Source organism: Carlito syrichta, unplaced genomic scaffold (assembly GCF_000164805.1).
Source record: "Carlito syrichta isolate Samal-C Ts95f unplaced genomic scaffold, Tarsius_syrichta-2.0.1 Scaffold307669, whole genome shotgun sequence".
NCBI lineage: Eukaryota > Metazoa > Chordata > Mammalia > Primates > Tarsiidae > Carlito > Carlito syrichta.
Window position 1 is genome coordinate 1421903 of NW_007251765.1, and position 21006 is coordinate 1442908.

The 21006-nt window shown below is 42.3% G+C and overlaps 1 protein-coding gene and 1 pseudogene across 3 annotated transcripts in view; one reads left to right on the forward strand and one right to left on the reverse strand.

The window, feature by feature from the left end:
• NFIA (nuclear factor I A) overlaps positions 1-21006 on the reverse strand; it is a 375784-nt gene that overhangs the window by 296978 nt on the left and 57800 nt on the right. The window lies entirely within an intron of this gene.
• Positions 1-21006, forward strand: part of LOC103266923 — a 47022-nt pseudogene that overhangs the window by 15249 nt on the left and 10767 nt on the right.

Below are 21006 nucleotides of genomic sequence, written 5' to 3' on the forward strand. Positions count from 1 at the left end.
AATAATCAGCCAGGCGTGGTAGCGCATGCCTATAATTCCGGCTACTTGGAAGGCTGAGGCAGAAGGATCACGGGAGCCCAGCAGGTCGAGGCTGCAGTGGCCGGGAGCAGCCACTGCACTCCAGTCTGGGCGACAGAGTGAGACTCCAACTCAAAAAAAAAAAAAAAGAAAAGAAAAACATGTATTCTTTCTCAGTTCTCCTCATCACACACCCATGCAAATATATAGCCTGTGATCATCTTTGTGAAAGCTCTTGACAAGTCTGAAAACATGACCCGGTGCTGTACCACAACATAAAACTGCCAGGAATAACAGGACAGCCAAGAGCAAGATAAAATGGAAGACAGTCTCCTTAGTGTGCATAGCTATACACATTCATCAGCTCTCATGGGCCACTAGCGCAGCCCCAGAGCTGGGTAAGCTAGAACAGTGGAAGTCCATGTAGTCACAATCTATTCCGAGTTCCAGAGTGGTGAAGCTGAAGCCCTCCAAGTTCAGTCTCCCTTATCACATGCTCAGGGCAACACAACTGGAGAAGGTTCGACTCCCAACTCTTCTCTACCTGTGAGACAGGAGGGCCTATAGCTACCACACAAGTAGGCACTCCCTTGGCTAGACCTCCAGAGAGAAAGCTTGAGTATCCCATTTCAAAGTTGAATGCCACTTCAGAGAGTTCCTCAAAATTGAGTATGCATCAGAATCACGTGAAGGACACATTAAAAAGTAGACTGCTGGCTTCCACCCCCGGGTTTCCGATCCACCAGGCCTGGGAAGGGGCTGGGGATATGCATTGCTAGCGAGTTCCCAAATGATGCTGCCGCTGCCGGTCTTACAACTACCCTTGGACAAGCACTAGCCTAGGTCAAGCCCGTATTTCAAAGATGAGACAACATGGGGCCAGAGGATGAAATGATCTGGACAAAGGCACAGAATGGGTGCTTGGGGGAAGCAGGGATTCCAGTTCCTCTCTCCTGCCTCATCGTCCAGGGCACCTCCTGTCAAAGCATAGCCCACACGGATTTGATGAAAGGTATCCAAAGAATGTCTTTATCTATAAACAAAGATCCTTGTTGCCATATGCTTATTTGGCACCTTAAAGTACACCTACATTATCTAATTTTATTCTCATAACAACCTGATGAGGTAGGCAGAACAAAGACGGACATCCCTATGTTAGAGACTAAGAAACTGAGATGCAAGAGTTGTTAACTACAGCGCCCGAAGCCACACAGTTAGCCAAGTGATACAGCCTCCCCTTGCTCTTCAGGGTGTGGTCTGCAGCGCTTCAGACACTGAGGCTGAACAAGGGCCCCCACTGATTCATATGCACATTAAAGTTTGAAAAGCATTGGTACAGATAGGCCTAGAAACCAGGTCATCTAATTCCAAGATCAATGCTCTCCCTTCCCACCTTTTTTTTGTTTTGTTTTGTTTTTTCTCTTACTCTCTGGAACGACAGGTCAGTGTCATTTTGATTTGTTTTCCAACATGGCCTAATTAAGAAATTAACTCTCACCAGGTTAAAAAAAAAACAAAAAACAAACACTGACAGTGTTTTGCTCTTAAAAAAAAATTAAACTAGGTTAAATTACCTTTATTACCAGCCTTGGTAATTCCTCTGCAGTCATTTTCTTGACTGATGTATAGACCCCCTATGAAATGAATCCTCTGAGAAGAAGATGGAAAAAAACAAGACAGTGATCAATGGAGTCAATTAGTTACAGTATAATTCTACCAAGATGAAAAAAGATCAAGACGTAAGGCAACTCCTCCAGGGTGGCTAAAATACTTTACCCAGAAAGTACACCATTTCTTTCCCAAATTCTTCAACTATTAAGTTCAGGAAAGCACAAAACAGCTGCTTCTAAGACACCTGGGAAAATAACCACAATAAATGCAAGGCTCCTCACAACTGGAAGTATTTAAATAATGTTTTAATGGTCTAAGCAAGATGACAACTGTATTTCTTCATATACAGGAAGTGTTATACAGAACAATTTCTCTAATGACGGCAAATAAACCCCTCTCGCGACATACAGTCAACCAAGAATTAACTCTGTGGTTACAGTGAGACCACAGTTTTGAAACATGTAAGCAGGATTTTTCCTTTAACTTTTCAAATCAATTTATTCGATTGAGATTCTTTGTTAAATAGAAACCAGAATGCTGAGATAGTGCACTTATAAAAAGTGGATTAATTCAGAATGGCAAAATGTATATTCAAATGACTTCTTGTAAAATCTGTTAACCCTAAGCATTTAAGTGAGTAAATATAAATACAAACACACAAGGGTTTTCTGTTGTTGCTATTTTTGGTAACTTCAAAGTTGTTTTGTACAAACACGTGATTAGTTAATCAGGGTAGTATGATTCCAATTATTAAAATGAGTGCTCGGGACCCAGAAACAACCATTTATAGTATCTGAGTAGAGCAGTACATTACAAATAGCCCTCTGTAATGCAAAAATCATCATTTAAGAAAGACACACGTCTAGCAGAAGGAAGATTTTTTTCCTAGCTTAAAAATAATGTGGTTAATTAATAAAGCTGATCAAGTGATTAATAGAATCCACCATCTTAATCCTATTATTTTCAAAGATGAAAAGGCTTTTCTGCCAAGAGCCAATTGTCTCCATTTGCTTGAGAACAATAAAATCTGATGAACTACGATCTACCTACTTTATCTGAGATCATTTGGCACAGGCATACCTTTCATTCTCTTTGTATTTCTTTATAAGATACGCAAAGCTGTTAGTGGTTTATCCCTCTGAAACCCAGGGATTCGTGTAAATAACTTTTAACAGTGGGATCACACATAACAATTTACAGAGCACTGTGGCATAATGCAATTCAAAGTTGTGCTTGATTTAAAATGTTTAAAGTCCAACCACAGTGTCAGTCTGCCCAGAGAAATCTCTTATGAAAGTTTTCGCACTCTGTTGGGCTAAAAGACAGTGGGTATTAATATTATGGCTTCTACGCCAAGCTTCCTTTTTGTGGTCAGCAGAGAAACTATGTGGTTGGTCTGAAGGAGTCCAAAGTCTTTTTTCTGTGTTAAAACAAGGGAAAGTGGGCCGGTTACAGAGTAAAAGAAAAACCACAGCCAGCTCGCTCTGCTGTAGCTTTTCCCTTAAATGTGGCCTAGAGCTATTCTGCTTTCCAAAAAAAGGTTTAATTTAAACCATACACAGTGCTGCAGGCCGCCACGTTTCCAAACTCAACATTCCTTTCTAATCTGCGCACTTCAGGACCAACATACTCCATTTCCAGTGATACTCAGACAAGTTTTAATAAATAAAATATCACTGCCCATCCATTACTTAATTTGATAATAATACGTCCCCTTTTTTCCTTCCTCTATTGACATTATTCTAAGTGCTTATTCGAGTGTGTTGAACTGTTGTAAACATCGCCTCTAAAAAAATCAGTTATGTTCTCTTTTTGGGGAGTAGAGGGAAGGAAAGAAGAAGCCACAGAGTGAGGGAACTTACGAATGTTAGCGGGTAGTCCAGAGTTCAAGAAAAGTACCGCTTTGTGAAGAAGGTGCAGGCACCAAAAATAGCTAACTATCTTTATGTCAGGAAAAAAAAAGCCAAAAAATGTTGTTTATTCCTTGAAAGTGACACGAGAATCTATGCTCACGTTCGAAAATGTCACCAGGAGAGATGACAGGCACTATAGCTCACAGTTACAGAACAGCCACATGACCAATGTGGGTCTCTTTGGCCATCAGTGTGGCTGTGCTGATCACCACATTGACCAAAGTGAACAGAATGAATGCCCCACAGTCAGGCAGCTTTAATTTTTTTTCCCCTCAGTGTATTCACTTGTATGTTCATTAAGAACTCCAACCCCAGCAGGCAGTCCAGCACAAGGTTTACTATGTAAGTTGCCATGCTCTATTATATATGACACTTGTCAATTAAAGAGGAAGCCCTTTTAAAGCAAACTGAAGTTAAGCTGGTACTTTCCTCAACATCTGATTTACCGCTGCTGTTATCTTCCAAAAGGAAGTTTGTTTTAGAACAATGATAGCAGTAGTAATCCTCCTATTTCAGTAGTGAGGGATTTAAATACATTCAGGGCACTGGGGACCAGTCAAAAGGTTTCTTTCAACAGAATTATGTATTTTCAGTAGTAAAAGGAAGGTCTTACTGATGGGATAACTGCCAAGATCGGACAATTTTTCAGCCTAACAGTTTAGAGAATATCATTTTAAACTACCTGGTATAACACAAATGTGGCACAATAGATCAATGCAATGAATTCTCTACAGTCAGTAAAATGCTCTCCCAAATAATGAAATCCATTAATAATGATTACTGCCCCTGTGCCTTTGCCACAAAAGTAATGCCCAGTGCTACATCTCAATGGTCTCTAATAAATACTTACAAGTCCCACAATAAGAACATAATCATCACATGGCAAATGAGAGCAGACTGGTGAGAGCACAGATTAAAAAGCCATTACGGAGGGCAGTCGCTGCTCAAAACTTACTTCACCTTGGAAGACACACTTTCCTTATCTGTAAAATGGAGCTTAGAGGAGATGATCTCTGAGGCCCCTCCAGCTCTATGAGTCCTTGAGGGTTTAAAGTTTTCTCAAGGGTTTTCATTTTTTTTTTTTTTTTTTTGAGTTAGAGTCTCACTCCATTGCCCAGGCTGGAGTACAGTGGCACGTTCATGGCCACCCCAGCGCTGACCTACTGGGCTCCAGAGATCCTTCCGCTTCAGCCGTCCAAGTAGCCAGAACTACAGGCACGCGCTACCACGTCTGGCTAATATTTTAATTTATTTATTGTAGAGACGAGGTCTCACCAAGTTGCCCAGGCTGGTCTCAAACCCACGGGTTCAGGCAATCCACTTGCCTCAGCCTCCCAAAGTGCTGGGATTACAGGCTGAGCCTCCGAGCCCTGCCAAGGGTTTTAATTCTTGACATACTCGCTTTAGGACTTTCACCAGCACACCCATCATAATTAATGCCAATATAGGTTTGTGAAACTTCTGCAGTGAAACTTTAATTTGGATTGATCTGGAGGGAAAAGAAAATGTTAAAAGAAATATTTTGACTTTAGATTTTTAAAGTCAGTAGTTATTTGTTTCCTGAAAAATGGAAAGTAACACATTTGGAATAAACAACTGCAACATTAAAATGCTGGAACATACAATTTCTTGGAAATGTAAGTGGTGACCCAGGATGTAAGAACAGGCTTAAGAAAGTATATCTTTGCACTTTTCTTTAAAAGAAAAACCTCAAAACTCAAAAATATATTTCAATTATATTCTGGCTAATAATGATAATGAATGCTCATTGCATCTTCTGTGACCAACATGGTGATAAATCCTTTGTATAAATTACTCTAATTTACTCCCCATAACAAGCTATTATTATCCCCATTTTACAAATAAGGAAACCAAGGTTTATGGAGATTTAAGTAACTGCTCCAAGGTGACAAAATTAACAAGTAACCAAGACAGAATTAAACCCAAATTAGTTGAACCCTAGAGCCCAAGTTTTTGGCAACAATAGAGACCTTGTCTCTTCTGGTTAAATTATATTCCTGTGGTAATTTGGTTAAACAGGTAGGTTGCTATCTTCAAAAGCCCTTTATTTTCATGAGATGTTGACTGCTGTAAGTACCATAGGTGAGGTTTCAAGTTAAGATTGATTTATATGCCTGTTACTTCTATACTAAAGATCTTGAATCTGCTTTATTTAAATGTGTGTTTTTTACTTCTTCATTTGTAATATTCAGCAACAGCCTGAGATATGGCTGTAAGAAAGGATTCTCCTTAACTTGGGAACCAGTACCAAATTGTCTCCCAATCCTTATTAACAAATCTTCCAAAATGCTCTTGACTAAAGGGAGAAAATGTAGCAAGGGTTTCTGGGTTAACACTTACAGGAAGCTCTCTTTTCATCTCACTGGATGTAAACTCAGGTTCTGTACGGACTTCCCTGAGGTGACCAATAAGGAGACAACTTAAAAGACATAAACTTCATGTAGACAAACAACTTACTTGAAGCTCTGAAGACAAGGGCAGTCCAGCAACTCATAAAGGAATAAACTAAGCACTTACCTCGAATCCTTGGACCATCAAATGACTAATAAAGCAGGAAGACCTGGGAGCTATTTTTAGTATGTCGAAACCTCAAACAGAAACTATCCACTTACCCATGCAACAACTGAACAAGCCAGCTAAAACATCAAACTCACTGCGCAAAATCTATTTCATATTCTTACTGTTGATGGTTCATTTGCATGTTCATCTCTACATGTCTGTCTGCTTTAAAAATGGGAAAGCAAATTATTAGCCAATGCAGTTCGTCTGGAACACAAATGTTTTCAAAACATGGGACAAAAAGTAATAGCTGAGGTTTTTGATAATAAAAGGATTGCAAGTTAGAGAATTAAAGTTATAGTCAAAGGCATCAATGCCTAACCTGAACCTCAGAATTAGATGCTTACAAGAGCCATAAAAGATTACATGATAAAGAAGTAACTACAAGGAATCATGAACGCTTACAGACCATGCAGGCTAAGGACGGAAGCAGGTTGCTGATGCAACATAATATATAATAGGCAACAGTAGGGATTACGGCAAACTAGAAGGCACAGATTCCATCTGAAGGGATTCAAACTCGAATGTTTGAAAACACCATGCTGGCAGCATTCAGCCCACAGAACACTGATTTACTAACCCCGAACTCAACACTCTTGTTTCATTGATCAGGAAACTTGCTTTCAGAGAAGTAAAGGAACTTGCCTAAATTCACCGCCTGAATTCACGCCCCTCTTTAGATGATCCGCCTGACTCTCACCCTTGGGTTTCTTTACTGAACAAACCCAGTGCTTACATCCCCCAGGCTGTCTGGTAAAAGCAGGACCAGAAAGACCAATGATTTAAGTCTCTGCCCTTACTGTCCTTAGAGTCAAAGACACGGACCAGGAAACAAACACTACAATGCAGTATTAACCTTACAGTGATTCTCTATCCTTGTATACTGCACTGAGAACATAGGAGGCAGATTGAAGCCACTGCGGGGACGCAGGGCTCAAGTTTAAAAGTGTTAAACCTCTGCATGTATGTGCTACGATGTGATGATGCTTCTGGACTTGATGTTTTACATCTTCAAAGCAACACATTCCACAAGAAGATGAAAAAGGCCTCAGATCGTGACACTCTTGGAAAGTCTTAGTTCAAGAAAACTTTAATAGCCCAGTTATAAATCTCCTAAAATGAGGATTTATAATAGAAATACTGACAGACCTTTAATTATGGCAGTACGATGGGGCTTTGTATAATAAATTCCACATATTTTCAGCTTAGATCATTATTTATAGGATGCCTTGGAAAGGATTTTATTTACAAGTGCCTGCCTGGACCAATGAGGTGAAGTTTTGCACGAGGAAGGGAAGCGCAAAGTACACTGTTTGAAAAAGCAGGGATTTACCTCCTGGGGTCCAGGAGGCCCAGAGACCAGGAGATCCAGGCAGTGAATGATGATTCTGACTCCTGCAGTTTGTATAAAGGGTTGAAGTTCAGTCTGGTGCAGTGCAGCATTCCACAAAACCTGCTGCCCCTTTGGGCAGGCGATTAATCTCATGATCGATAGACCATATGATTAGGCACTAATAGCTGATAGGAGGAGAGAATAAACAACCATAAATTTGCTTTGTACCGGGTAATCCAAGTGTAAGCAGGGTCATTTAATGGCCACATTGGGTCATGTTACCTAAGGGGCCATATGGAATAAAAATGGAAGATACATACATTTTTAAAGATCTTCATTTACTATCGCAGGGTCATGGGACCAGGGTGGGACTGTCTGAGCAACACTTATTGGTTTGTAGTCGTTTGGTGAGTGATGCCAAGCTTTCTGAGTGTGGAGAGTGACTGCAGGAAGAATCATGGAAAAGTCCCATTGTTGAAATAATTCCTCTATAAGCACCGCCATCATCCACTCTCAGTATCACACAAGTGGCCCTGGGTGGTCTAGCTCCTCGCTCTGTGAACCCTGGAATCTGAGCCTGGGGAAAAACGACAGGGAAGCAGCTCTCAGGACCCAGAACAGCACTGCGTGTGTCTCCCCGGCAAGGCAGGGGCTGAAGTGTCTAATTTTGCCTTTGCATGCAGATCGCCGCTCTGAGTTCCAGAGCTGTTTCTCAGGGTGTCATGAACTTCCAGTATTGGGAATGGTTGTGCGACATAAAAGCTGAGATCCAGAAGGTCATAAATCTCAGTCTTTCTTCTCTCCTTTTCCCTGGCTTCTTCCCATTCTGAAACTCTGAAAGAAGGAAATCAATCACCCCCAGACTAAAATGAAAATCTGAGCCTCCTCTGCACATCGGATGCTTTTCCCTTGTCTATGACAAAATTCCAAAAGATAGGCAGAACGTCAATTCCCCCTTCCGTGTGTCCTTCTCCCCACCCACCCTAAACCCAAGGAAGCAAAAAGCCCTGAAGCTCTCCCTATCAATGACTGCGAAAAAGGAGAGGACAGCCTGAAAGGGAAGTAATAGAGAAATTAGCTATAGGATAAAAAAGAACATCAGCTGGTCTTGCGTGGCACGCTCAGCACCTTGCCTCCCTCCCTCCCATACTACACAAACTTCTTTTCTTTGAAAACTATCTGGGAAACAAACCCCTCCAATGGGTCTCTCCATTTCTAACTTTCTTCTCCCAGCCCCCAATCTCCTTATCTACCCCGCCCCCAGTCTTACTAATATGGCCTTTGTCAATTTCCAAGGCTTGAGAGAACAACTGTTCACAACCCTTCCTCTTAGCCTAATTGTTCAATACTGCTGATCGCTCTTGAACCCACAGAAGAGTATTTGATTGGCTCTCTGAGGACAAAGCAGGTGCTTCAGACACCCTGGGGTTTGTTGGGGGAATTCTGTTGTTGTTGTTCCCAGGAAGCTGAGAAATTCAGTCCCCACTCAAAGACAAGCATGTCAATACTCCCCACCAAAAGAAGTCCAGTGTTATAAGCTATTGTCAGAGCCAAGTCTGATAAGAATTTTAAAATTTCCCCTGAAAATCCCTTCTCAGTTTACATTTACTCAAAGAACTTCTACTCACAGAATTTCTGAGCTGGAAGACTTCTGGACAGGTGCACTGTACCATAATAGGATGCCCCAAAATGTCAAATCACAAGGGACACTCCAGCATCCAGCCATTTTTCTGCTAGCACTTCTTGGAACAATGAGACCAACCCAGTTGGGGCCTACCCATATCACAGCAACTACCAGTCAGGAGGAAGCCCTTGCCAGGGAAGAAAACAAACTAAAAGCCAGGATAATCCTTTGGTCCAATGTGCAGGGCTTACAAGGGGAACATTACACAGTGATAGGAAGGGGCTCTGCAGAGAATATAGCGCAGAGCAGAGCAGCACCCAGTCCGGGAGCCTGACTTGTGGGCCAGTGCTCCTTCCTCAACACCACACTGCCTCCTAACATGTACTGTTTAAAGGTCCTGCTTGGTAACTAGTATCAACTTCTGGCCATCTCTGAAATACTCAGAACATAGTGAAGACTCTCAGTTCCCTTCTTAAACTGGTCTGAATTCTCCCTGGAGGAAAAAAAGAAACTATTTTTGAAAGATATACAGAGGTTGGTTTGTTTGTTTGTTTTAATCTAAATCAGCTGTCCTACCTGATCTCAGTGGTTACCTATACATTTGTCCTTACTCAAACCTTGAAGGATTTGGAGCCAGTCTGGTTCACAGCAGTCATAATAGCTACCATTTACTGAACATCTAATACAGACTAGGAGACTGACAAAATCATTTCTAGTTGTCAAGCCATCTTACGTGTTAATGTTATCTCTTTTACCCCATTTTAAAATGAAAAAACAGAGATGAAGAAACTGAGAGAAGTTAAGCAACTTGCCCAAAGTCACACAGTCCATCAGAAGCAAGAAACAAAATACCAGTCGCTGGTCCTTCTGGTTTACATTTCTCCAAGCAGGAGCGCCAGTCTTACACCATTCCCACAAAAGTCAGAATCTTGTATCACTAAAGCAATCAGGGACAAGATGAGTCAGTCTTAGTGAAAGCATTAAGTATAAACTGAGGCTAGTGCGATGAGGGTAAAAAGAAGTGGAGTAGGACAGACCAAAACATATATTATTACAATGTAAAAAACAAAACACAAAAAACCTTGATTCATTTATTCTCTTATCCTTAGCAAACGTGAGCTGAGCTCCTACCATGCACCAAACTCTTGTGAGTTAAATTAGAAAGAGAATGGTTCTGGCCAGCACCGTGGCTCAAGCCTATAATCCCAGAACTTTGGTAGGCTGAGGCGAGAGGATTGCCTGAGCCCACGGTAAATTAGCCGGGGGTGGTAGTATACGCCTGTAGTTCCAGTTACTTGGAAGATGAGGCAGAAGGATAGCTGGAGCCCTGCAGGTCGACGCTGGGGTGGCCGTGAGCGTGCCACTGCACTCCAGCCTGGGCAACTGGACTCCTATTCAAAAAAGAAAAAAAAGGGAATGGTTCCAATTCCCAACTTCATTTTGCCTATTTAGATGCTTTAGTATCAACTATACACAAGGCAATTTACCAACAGTTCTCTCTCATCTTCCCATTTTACCCTGAGACTGATACTCTACAGAGTAGAATTTGCTGCTAACTTTATTTCTGTTCCAGTTTTTTGCAGTCATGTCCTACCCATTTCAAAACAGAAAGTACCAAGAAGGAAGAGTTTGGGAGCTGTAGCTGCAAATGATACTGGCATCTGAAATGATCGACATTCAACCAAAAGAAGGCTCAGAGACACGGCTTTCAACAGTCGCACTAGTCAGTAGCTTTCTCTTGTGTCTGAGGTTCACAGACACATGAAAAATGAACCAGACTTCAGCCAGATACCCACAATTATGTCTCCTAAAAAATATTCTAGAAGGTGCTAAGTCATAAAGAACCAGCAGGAATTAGCCAGACAAAGGGGATACGAAAGGCGCTGTGAGAGTCACAGAGAAAGAAAAAGGCAGAGTTCCAAAGGCCACAAGGAATGTGAAATACTTAACAAGCTACAGAGAGTATATTATGGCTGGAAGGTGTGAAGGTGGGGAGAAGGCTGGAGAGGTGAGCAGGAACCAGCGACTGCTCATTCCTTCTTCTATTCATCTCAAAAATGCAAATAAGCACCTACTACATAAGACACCAGGCCCTGGAGATACCAAGATGGGTTAGCAACGTCTCAGGACACGTGCTATCACAACTACTCAACAATGAGCTGTACCGTAAGCAGCTGGTTAATGTTTGCTGTGTAATGTAAACTAGAATACAAGAAAATACCCCCTTGCTTTCTCCTAGTCAACCTACTAAATTAAACTATTCACACCTGGAAGGGAAGGACTCGCATGCACTGGTGTACAAGGAACATTAGCCAAGCCCCTAGAATAACGTTGGACTTCTGCCCACTCGTCAATATTAATTGCAACATGTATAGATGCAACCCTCTGTTCTCCCATTTCACCAATTTCAGCCCTCACACCAAGGTACTTTACCTAATCCAACTGATGTTTCAGGGCACACACTTCGGTGCAGCTGGGACTATAAAAATTCACATGGTATCATTAAGCACCATTAGATGAAAAAGAATTTTTAAAAATGAAAATTACACGTTTTCCAACAGCATAGAAAGCCCAAAGACTATTTTCAAAAAGACAGAGAAAAAAAAACATCAGCCCAGATGCCATTAAAAGAAGGCAAAATGATTTTCCAACAACATATAGAACTTGGATTTTTCCACATAGTAAGATTCTATTCTAAAATAAAATGTCTTAGTACAAAGAGACTTGACTCCATTATCCCAAAACTAATTTCAAGAATTTCTGGCAGGGCATGGTGGCTCACACCAGTAATCTCAGCACTTTGGGAGGCCAAGGCAAGGTCACTTGAGCTCAGGAGTTTGAGATTTCCTAGGTAACATAGCAAGACCTCATCTCTACAAACAAACAAGTACAAAGAATTTTTGGGGGGGAGGGAGTTGGGGACCTCACTCTGTCGCCCAGACTGGAGTACAGTGGCATGATCACAGCTCACTGCAGCCTTGACCACCTAAGCTCAGGTGATCCTTCATCTTCCCAAGTAGCTGGGACTACAAGTGTGCACCACCATGCCTGGCTAATTTTTAAAAACTTTTTGTAGAACTGAGGTCTCGCTATGTTGCCTAGGCTGCTCTCAAACTCCTGGGCTCAAGCAATCCTCCCACCTCGGCCTCCCAAAGTGCTGGGATTACATGTGTGAGCTACTGCGCCCAGCCTAATTTTAAGAATTTAGAGATTCACTCTGGCATTCACCTTGACGTCCATCATTTCTAAATATTCAGAACCCAGCTACTTTTTGTAGATTGACAACAGGATCGAGAAAAGACTGGTCCTCAGGATTACATTCACCCAAAAAGAACCACCCAAAGAACCTCCTGGCTCACAGCTGGGTCAGGTATCTGAACACTATAAAATACAATGTAGGCAGACCACAAGAAGTCAGTCCTTCCTGAACTCAGCCTCTCATATTCCACTTTCAACTTCTAGTAAATACCTGTTATGTGAAATTTAGCCCACATAAGACTTGAGAAAAACAACTTTATGAGAGATGAAAAACGCATTCATCGACAAAGAAATTTTCATCAAGTATCTCCTGTGTGCACAGCAGAAGTAGCTCCTTTCAGCAGAGCGCACCATGGGGGGAGCGGACGGGGCTGTGGGGACAGCGGTCCAAGTAAACCCACACAATTACAACAGGAAAAGTGTGGTCACAGAGTCACTTACGGGGTGTCACAGAATCACAAGTAAGGAGCACCGCAGAAGCCCAGGGTAACTCAAGAAGACTTCCTGGAGGAAGGGGTTTGTTTTTTTTTTTTTAAAGTCAAATCTTGTGGAATAAACAGGAATTATTAGGAAAATGTTAGGTGGTGATGCACACATAATTAGGCTCTGCCAAGTTAGCAATATTTGCATTTTCAAGTGTTTTCTGTTGGGTTGGGTTTCACAGAGTGGGGAAGACTGTTCAATAAAACCTGCTCCTTAATGGTTTAGCCCAGACACACCGGAATTTCTGACAAGGTATTGTTGGCTAAATAATGACCCCCCCCCCCCAAGTTGGCCACATCCTAATCCCTAGAACCCAGGAATATGGCAAAAGGGACTCTGCAGATATAATCAAGAGAAGGACCTTGAGGTGGAGAGATTATCCTGGATGATCACGCAGGCCCAATGATGTCATCACTAAGTTCCTTCAGAGGAGGCAGGAGGATCAAAGGCCCAGGAGAGGGAAGCAGAGATCGGAGTGCTGTGGCCATGAGCCAAGGAATGCCAAACCAGCCTCCAGACGCTGGAAAAGGCACAGAACAGTTCCTCCCTGGAGCCTGCGGAAGAACCAGCCCGGGAAATACCGTGATTTGTTAGTCCCCTAGGACTGATCCTTAGACTTCCCTCCTCCTGAACTGTAAGAGAATAAATGTGTGTTACTTTAAGCCACTAAGTTTCTGTGCATTTGTGACAGCAAAACAGGAATCTAAAACACAGGACTTGCAGTCTTACAAACAAGAGTAGACTTAAATCAGCAATTGACCTGACACTGCAAACCCAGGGCACGGGGACGTGCCCAGAGACACAGTGTGGTAGTGTTGACTAGTGAAGAGTGAAACCTGACACATAACATTTAAAACAGACGAACTTACAAATGGTCCAGCTTGTGTGTGTCACTGAGAATGAAAGGGAAATTAATATTTGAGTGCCTATGCTGCTTCCGACACCACCCCTTGCTCTGTGTCTGCATATAACTCATGATGCCAGAGACACCTTAACACACACCCATGTGTGAAAAACAGGCACTAAGTACAGTCCCAGAGGGGCAGGAGTTTCTGTCCCGTTTGTACACTACTGTATCTTCAGCACCTAGAACAATGCTCGGCACACAATAGATGCTTAATAATATTTAGTGAATTAATGAACATCTGGAGATAAAACTTAGATAATCTATGTGTGAATAACAACGTCTTCCAGTGAGGACTCTTTCTTCTGAAAGGTTATGTGACCGACCAGACCCTTCCGATTTTGAGACAACACCTTCCTCATATCCACTTCTGGCTTTAGCCAGGCAGTGTGACACGTAATAAAAATGGCAAAACAGAATTCACAAAGAAAAGTCAGTGAAATCTGGTTATATGGTAGTATGCTAGCTTTGTGTTCCTACCGTGCTTGAGAGAAGCATTAATTTCCTCAAGAACTTTTCTCCTCTGCTAAGTGCTGAAATGGCACAAAACAGGCAGAGTCTGATTCTCTTAGATTTACTATTCATGCCATAAGCATTTGAGGAATAGAATACCTACAAGCAAATCTGGAAGCCCCTTAATTAAGTGAAACTTTAGAGGCATTTGAATATTCCAAAGCTAAGGGCTAGATGAGAAGGCAACATCACACCTGGACTGGTAAGGATGAATCAACAACAGTGGTTACACTGAGGCAGGGCCACACACATTTCCAAGAGAACTGTGTGTGTCAGGTACACCCTGATGCTGGGTGCCACTTTTTTTTTCTCTTCTCCTAAAGGTGAAGCCAGGGCAGGAATTAAATAGCCACAGGCCTTGGGCTAGTAGCGAACACACAAGAAAATAAACATCTACCCATTCTCTCAAAGATTGTTCCCTGAGCACATACCCCTGTGAGTGAGCAAAACAACTGTCATAAGTTACTGGGGCATTTTCTTTTTTCTTTTTTTTTGAGTTGGAGTCTCACTCTGTCGCCCAGACTGGAGTGCAGTGGCCGCTCCCGGCTACCGCAGCCTTGACCTGCTGGGCTCCGGTGATCCTTCCACCTCAGCCTTCCAAGTAGCTGGAACTACAGGCGCGCACTACCACACCCGGCTAATTTTTTTGATTTATTGTAGAGATGAGGTCTCGTCAAGTTGCCCAGGCGGGTCTCAAACCTGCGGGCTCAGGCAATCCACTCACCTTGGCCTCCCAAGGCACGGGATTACAGGTTGAGCCACCGAGCCTGACTTACTGGGGCATTTTCTTTGCACCAAGCAGTCATGCTAAGTGTCAGGTGTGGTCCCATGACTGTCGTCCTCATGTTCACAATAAGGAAACTAAGGCTTAAAGAGGTTTCCTAACTTTCCCAAGTTCATGTGGCTAGTGCTTGGCAGAGTAAGAATCTGAGTTCTGGCACAAGTGACTCCAGGGCTCATATCCTAATATAGGAACATCCAAGTGCCTCTGCCCCTCAAGGGCCCAGCATCTGAGCTTTGTTCATCACTAAATGCCATCACGAGGTCAGACCTCAACACATACACACACACACACAAAGTCTAGAAATGAATCTAGCCACAAAAGTTTTTCAGACAGCCACCTGCTGCAAGAACATAAAAATATTGTTTAAAACCCAGAGGGTCGGATGTAAGGGCTCATGCCTGTCATCCCAACAATTTGGGAGGCACAGGTGGGAAGATCTGTTGAGCCCAGGAGTTCAAAGCCACCCTAGACAATAGTGAGACCTCATCTCTATTTAAAAAAAAAAAAAATCAAAAAATGAGTTGGGCATGGTGGTACTCACCTATAGTCCTAGCCACTCAAAGGACTGAGGTGGAAGGATCACCTGAGCCCAGGGGATCAAGGATGCAATGAGCCATGATCAGGCCACTGCATTCTAGCCTGGGTGACAGAGAGACTCCGACTCCAAAAACAAACAAACAAACAAACAATAAAACCCTTCTAGAATAGTGGTTCTCACTTGAGCATACACTATAATCACCTAGAGGGCTTATTTAAAATTGGGCCCCACCCCCAGAGTCTCTGACTTAGAAGGTCTGAAGTTTGGGACCAAGGTACTATACTTTGAGAACAACTGATCTATAAATCGGCCATATAATCTCTGCAAGGGCAAGATTCTGTGTTTTTTGTTCACTCTATCTAGAAGAATCAACTTAGCACATCATAGGTATCCAGAAAATATCTGCCAAATGAATCACTCTGCTTTGTATTAGAAAAACAACTAAACAAATGTATTACAATTGTACGTAAACGAAACGTAAATAGGCTCTGACTGTGGCCCAGGAAGATCTCCAACGTTTATGAGCTTAAGCATCTTAAAGAATATCATGACATGTCCTTTGGCCCCTCAGAGGCACGGTGTCAGCGTAGGGGTACTGGTTTCACAGCCATTCTCAATCTCAGTGATACAGCATGATGGAAAGAACAGGAATCAGAACCAATTCTACACTTGCTGAGCAGAATCTACACAGCTGTTCCATACAGCTGGGTGTCCTGGGATAAGTTCCTAACCCAGTGAAGCTTCATTTTCTCTTCTATAAAATCGGTTCATGGGAAAATCAGAAATAACACAAGTGTTCCGCTATGTGTCTAGTGCAAAATAAGAATTCCCAACTGGTAGCTGTGATTAACTTAATCGCAAACATATGTTTGTCAAGGTCATCATAGATATCTCAATCTTCAGTAAATCATAATTTACTTAACAATATTTAGCAAACACTTATTGAGCATGCCATAGACTCTGTGGGGGCACGTTTGGTTCTCAGGTGCCACACTGAGTAACGGGTTTAAAAAAAAATCCAAAAAGAAAAATTCCCTCCCTTGATTGCATGCCACCTCAAAGGCCTTGTTCTTCTAAAAACCCTACTGAAGAAAGGCCCAAAAAAGCATTCTGGAAGAGCTCAGGGACAAGAATCAACAGGAGTTATGTAAACAGATGAAGCCAGGTGTTCCTCCCCTCTCAGGAGGCATGAAGAGGGTTGAGTCAACAATCCTACTTGCTCTCAGGCCAGGCGGTTGCCTCTCAAGCGGTTCTGGCCAGTATGAATGTACCAGAAAAGCAGCAGCACTGTCCAGAAGCCACAGCAAGGAGGTCCATCCCAGCCTCTCTCTTAGGTTCTTGGCACAGGTGCAAGCACTTTCTATGTGTCATCAGAGTCTCTGCCTGTGTCTTCTTGTCTCCTTACCTGAAAAACTAAAGGCAACATGACTTGCAAAAGGCACCTCCCTCCCAAAAACATTTTAGTGGAAGTTGGTGTGTACTACGTATATATTTGCATCAAGTTACACTGTTAAGAAAACTAAAGTTACGAGCAAAGCATCCAGAAAGCAGAAAGTAACCTTTGCAATTTCATATTCCTGTGTTCATTCATAATGTAAAAGACTTAGAAAGGTACCCATGTGGACTCCTGGGAATAGGAAAATCCCAAAACCATAGTTTACTATTTTCAAAGAAATTTCAATATGGGCAGAAATCAAGAATACTGTTCTTCAGGCTAAGTTTATATTCTGAAATATGCTTCTTGTAAGAAATAATTTTAAAATGTGGAATCTAAAATTAAGCAAAAATAACATACAGTATGTTCAGCGTTGAAATTTGCCGGGACTCAGCCAAGTTTACCATAAACAGAAGGCAGAATTGTCTATTTTTAACTTTACAGCCCTTGGGTGATTAAAATTTTGAGCCATAATAAACAACTTTTTTCTTCTTTGCAACATAATTTCTCATTTGAAATTGCAGTCTTTTTAGTTGTTTGGGAGATATGGATTGAGCACTTCATGTTTTTAAATTCCTTCTTAAACAGAAATTTCTTGCAGAGACTAAATGCATGCATTAGCGTGCCAAAAGCACAAAATAAAGGGGGAAAAAAGGTGTATGGGGGGGGATAGACAAGGGGGGGAACCCTCAGCAAGGTCCAAAATTAATCTGCCTTCTCCTCTTTCTGTTTTAACCATTTAACAATCAGCACCTCTGGTCAGTCGCATTTCAGGAGAACACAGTCATAGATCCTGCCATTCTGCTTATACAAGTAGAATTGCCACAAACACCTCAACAACGCCCGGCAGATTATTTGGCAATTTGGCATGTTTGCATACCTATTATGTCAGCAGAAAATGTATCTTCCCACCAGGAAAGACAGTTGCATATGCAATAAACCAATAGCCTTTGACACGCCAGTTAATTACATCAGTTAGCTACTATCTCCTGTGCATGATCACTGTGTTAATGAAACTATTTTGGTGTGGAAATGAAACAGGTCGAGACAAGTAGATCAGGAAATAGAAGGGATTTAGGGTCATAGAGAATGTCAATGTGCTGAGTCACACAGAACTTAACCTTGGCCTTCAGAAAGGATATAAAACGTTTACCTCTGCTGTGAGTTAGTGCTAGTATTCTTCTTTGGCATCGCTTAGTGCTAAGTAGTTCAAAACTCTTAAGAAATGATCTAGTTTAACAATACTGCCCCCCCACCTTCAAAGGTTGTTTGCAATGGAGTGATTGGAGAGAAACCAAACACCAGTATCATATGTGCTGACTTTTTTTTTTTGAATTGGAGTCTTATTCTGTCACCCAGACTGGAGTGCAGTGGCCACTCCCAGCCACCTCAGCCTCGACCTGCTGGGCTCCGGCAATCCTTCGGCCTCAGCATTCCAAGTAGCCGGAATTACAGGCATACGCTACCATGCCCGGCTGATTTTTTATTTATTGTAGAGATGAGGTCTCACTGCCCAGGCGGGTCTCGAACCCACGGGCTCAGGCAATCCACTCACCTCAGCCTCCCAAAGGCGCGGGATTATAGGCTGAGCCACCAAGCCCGGCTTGTGCTGACTTTTAAATGCAATGGTGATGGCCAATTTCTGGTCTGGAAAACAGGGTGAAGCATAGTGACAGCCAATCTTTTTAAAACAAGAAGATGAGCAGAAGATGTGTGGAAAAACGGTCAGGCAGTGCAAGTGCAGGTCAGGATTTTGTTGATTTTTTTCATGCTGAATGGGGGTTTGAGGTTTCAGGCTGAAACTCAAAGGTTCAAAGATTGAACTCCTCCTGTGTTCTAAAGCATCAGAGAATATCTCACCACACCTTCACCAGACACTTAAATACTTAAGCTTGTTACTGAGATCGGTCTAAGAAGTCTCTTCTCCAACTTTATAGACATGCTTTCTTCAATTGCCTCTCACATAATGTGATTTCTTAACCATTAGCAGCTGGGTCTCCATTTTGTTGGCATTCTTCTTAGTATTTGGGGGGAAAAAAACCCAGTTGTGGTCAGACCACAGCCCAGCATAGCCTTGGCTTTCTGAATGGCAATGTCACACTGCCGGCCCCTGTTCATCTTGTGGTCAACCCACACTTGGGTTGGCTATCAAATTAGGGTTCCTCCACCCTGCTCTTATGTAATGAAGTTTCTAATCCTAAATGCAGGATGCCCCACTCCTGGCCTGCCTATGCTCAGCAGAGATGGGAATTTTCATCCTATCTTCATCTTACCAGCTCTCTCCCCAACTGTGCCAGAATGCCCAAGGCCTTTTTGGAAGTAGCCTTCTCCACGCTACATTCTAAAAAAGTGAAACAGTCTGAAAGGTTCCTGCCCCTTTTATCACTGAGTTCTCCATATCCCAGGCTACTTTATAAATAGCATTTTTCCTACAGAAAATATGTAAGGCCACTGGGGGTGGGGGGAGAACCTTTCTACACAAAAAAACCAAGATAATTTCTCATTAGTCTTGGAACAATACAGGTCTACTGTAAATTGCTTATTTCCCATTCTGGAGTAGATGTGCATTTTGCAACGTAAATTCAGATAACGTATACTGGCTTTTTCTTCTGCCCATTGTGCCCCCCTAAAAAACAGCCTGATATTTACCAACATCCTGGAGGCCAGTAAACAATTTAGGCTTTTTCTGTAGGCAGTCATAAGGAATGTTGATTGCATTTACTTAGCTATCAGTATGTAACAAGCTGTAAGGCCTTCAGGGCAGGGGTACGGAAAAGTGCGAAGGAGGGAGCTATGCTTTAAAAAAAATATACACTGGCCAATTTTCAGTACTTATCTCAGCCTTGCAGCCCCACTGCCCGCCAGTCTCAGGGTCATATAAGGATTTAGAGCTTAGGGAGTAAGCGGTCTCAAGGCATGTACCTTCTTGGATCATCATTTATTGGGTATCATTCAAGTTTGGGGAAGCCCAATGTCTGGATTTCCACCAGATCACAGATCTGTAGGGATAGCAATTCTTCTACAGAGTTTTCAAAACATCCTGCTAATTCAGCCCACTAGCAGAGAACAACATTTGGGGTAAAAAAAAAAATTCCTTAAGTATAGAAAGGAATTTTATACCTCCCTGGAAGATGGTACGAGTAGAAATATGCTTACTCTGATGCTTATCAACATTAGAAATTAGAATGAACTTCTCAATAGTTCAGCTCATGACATAGTCGTTTAAGAATGGGAATACATCTGTTTGGGGTAATTTAGATGTAGCTGTGCCTGAAGGTAGGAGGAAAGACAAGATCACTTCCCAATAACTGTATGTTCATTAGCAATGCCACCATGGCAGGCACCAATGACTCAGAAGTGAGAGAAGAGAGACTATTATGAAATCCCACAGTCAGGAAGTGCTGATCTGTATCAGCTACTAACTCCCCACACTAGCTTTCAGTGTAGTTACCTTTCTTCCTTACTCTCTGATCTGTAAAACAGATGCCCAGGAGTCTCCTAGGTGAAAGACGATCTCCTTGAACGGCACCATCCTGGACCCTCTTGCTCTGCTGCTCCAGCAAGCCACAGGGAGCCCCCTCGAAAAACACCTGCCCCAACCCGTGACCCACCTCCTAGTCACGTCTTTCTCAGTTGCCTAATAACCAGAGCTACACAGGTGGGGTTCTGCATTTTTTTCTTTCTTCATTTTTATCCTAAGAGTAACCAAATGCATTAAGAGTTATTTCTGTTTTACAGATTAGGAAACCAAGGCCCAGAGAGTTTAAAATGACCAATTCTTTATGACAAAGTGAGAATGCCAGGATTTGTCCAACCACAAAGAGTCCTTTCACCCCTGGAGTAAGGTAGGACCACTGTACTTTGAAAATTATTTTCATTTTACTAAAAATGAGTTTAAAAATTGCTCTTACTCTTCACTTCTCTGAGAGGAAAAGTTGCCACAATCACTTTTCACTCCATCTAATTTAGCCTCCTTCAACAGGGAGGGAGGAAGGGAGGGAAGGAAGGAGAA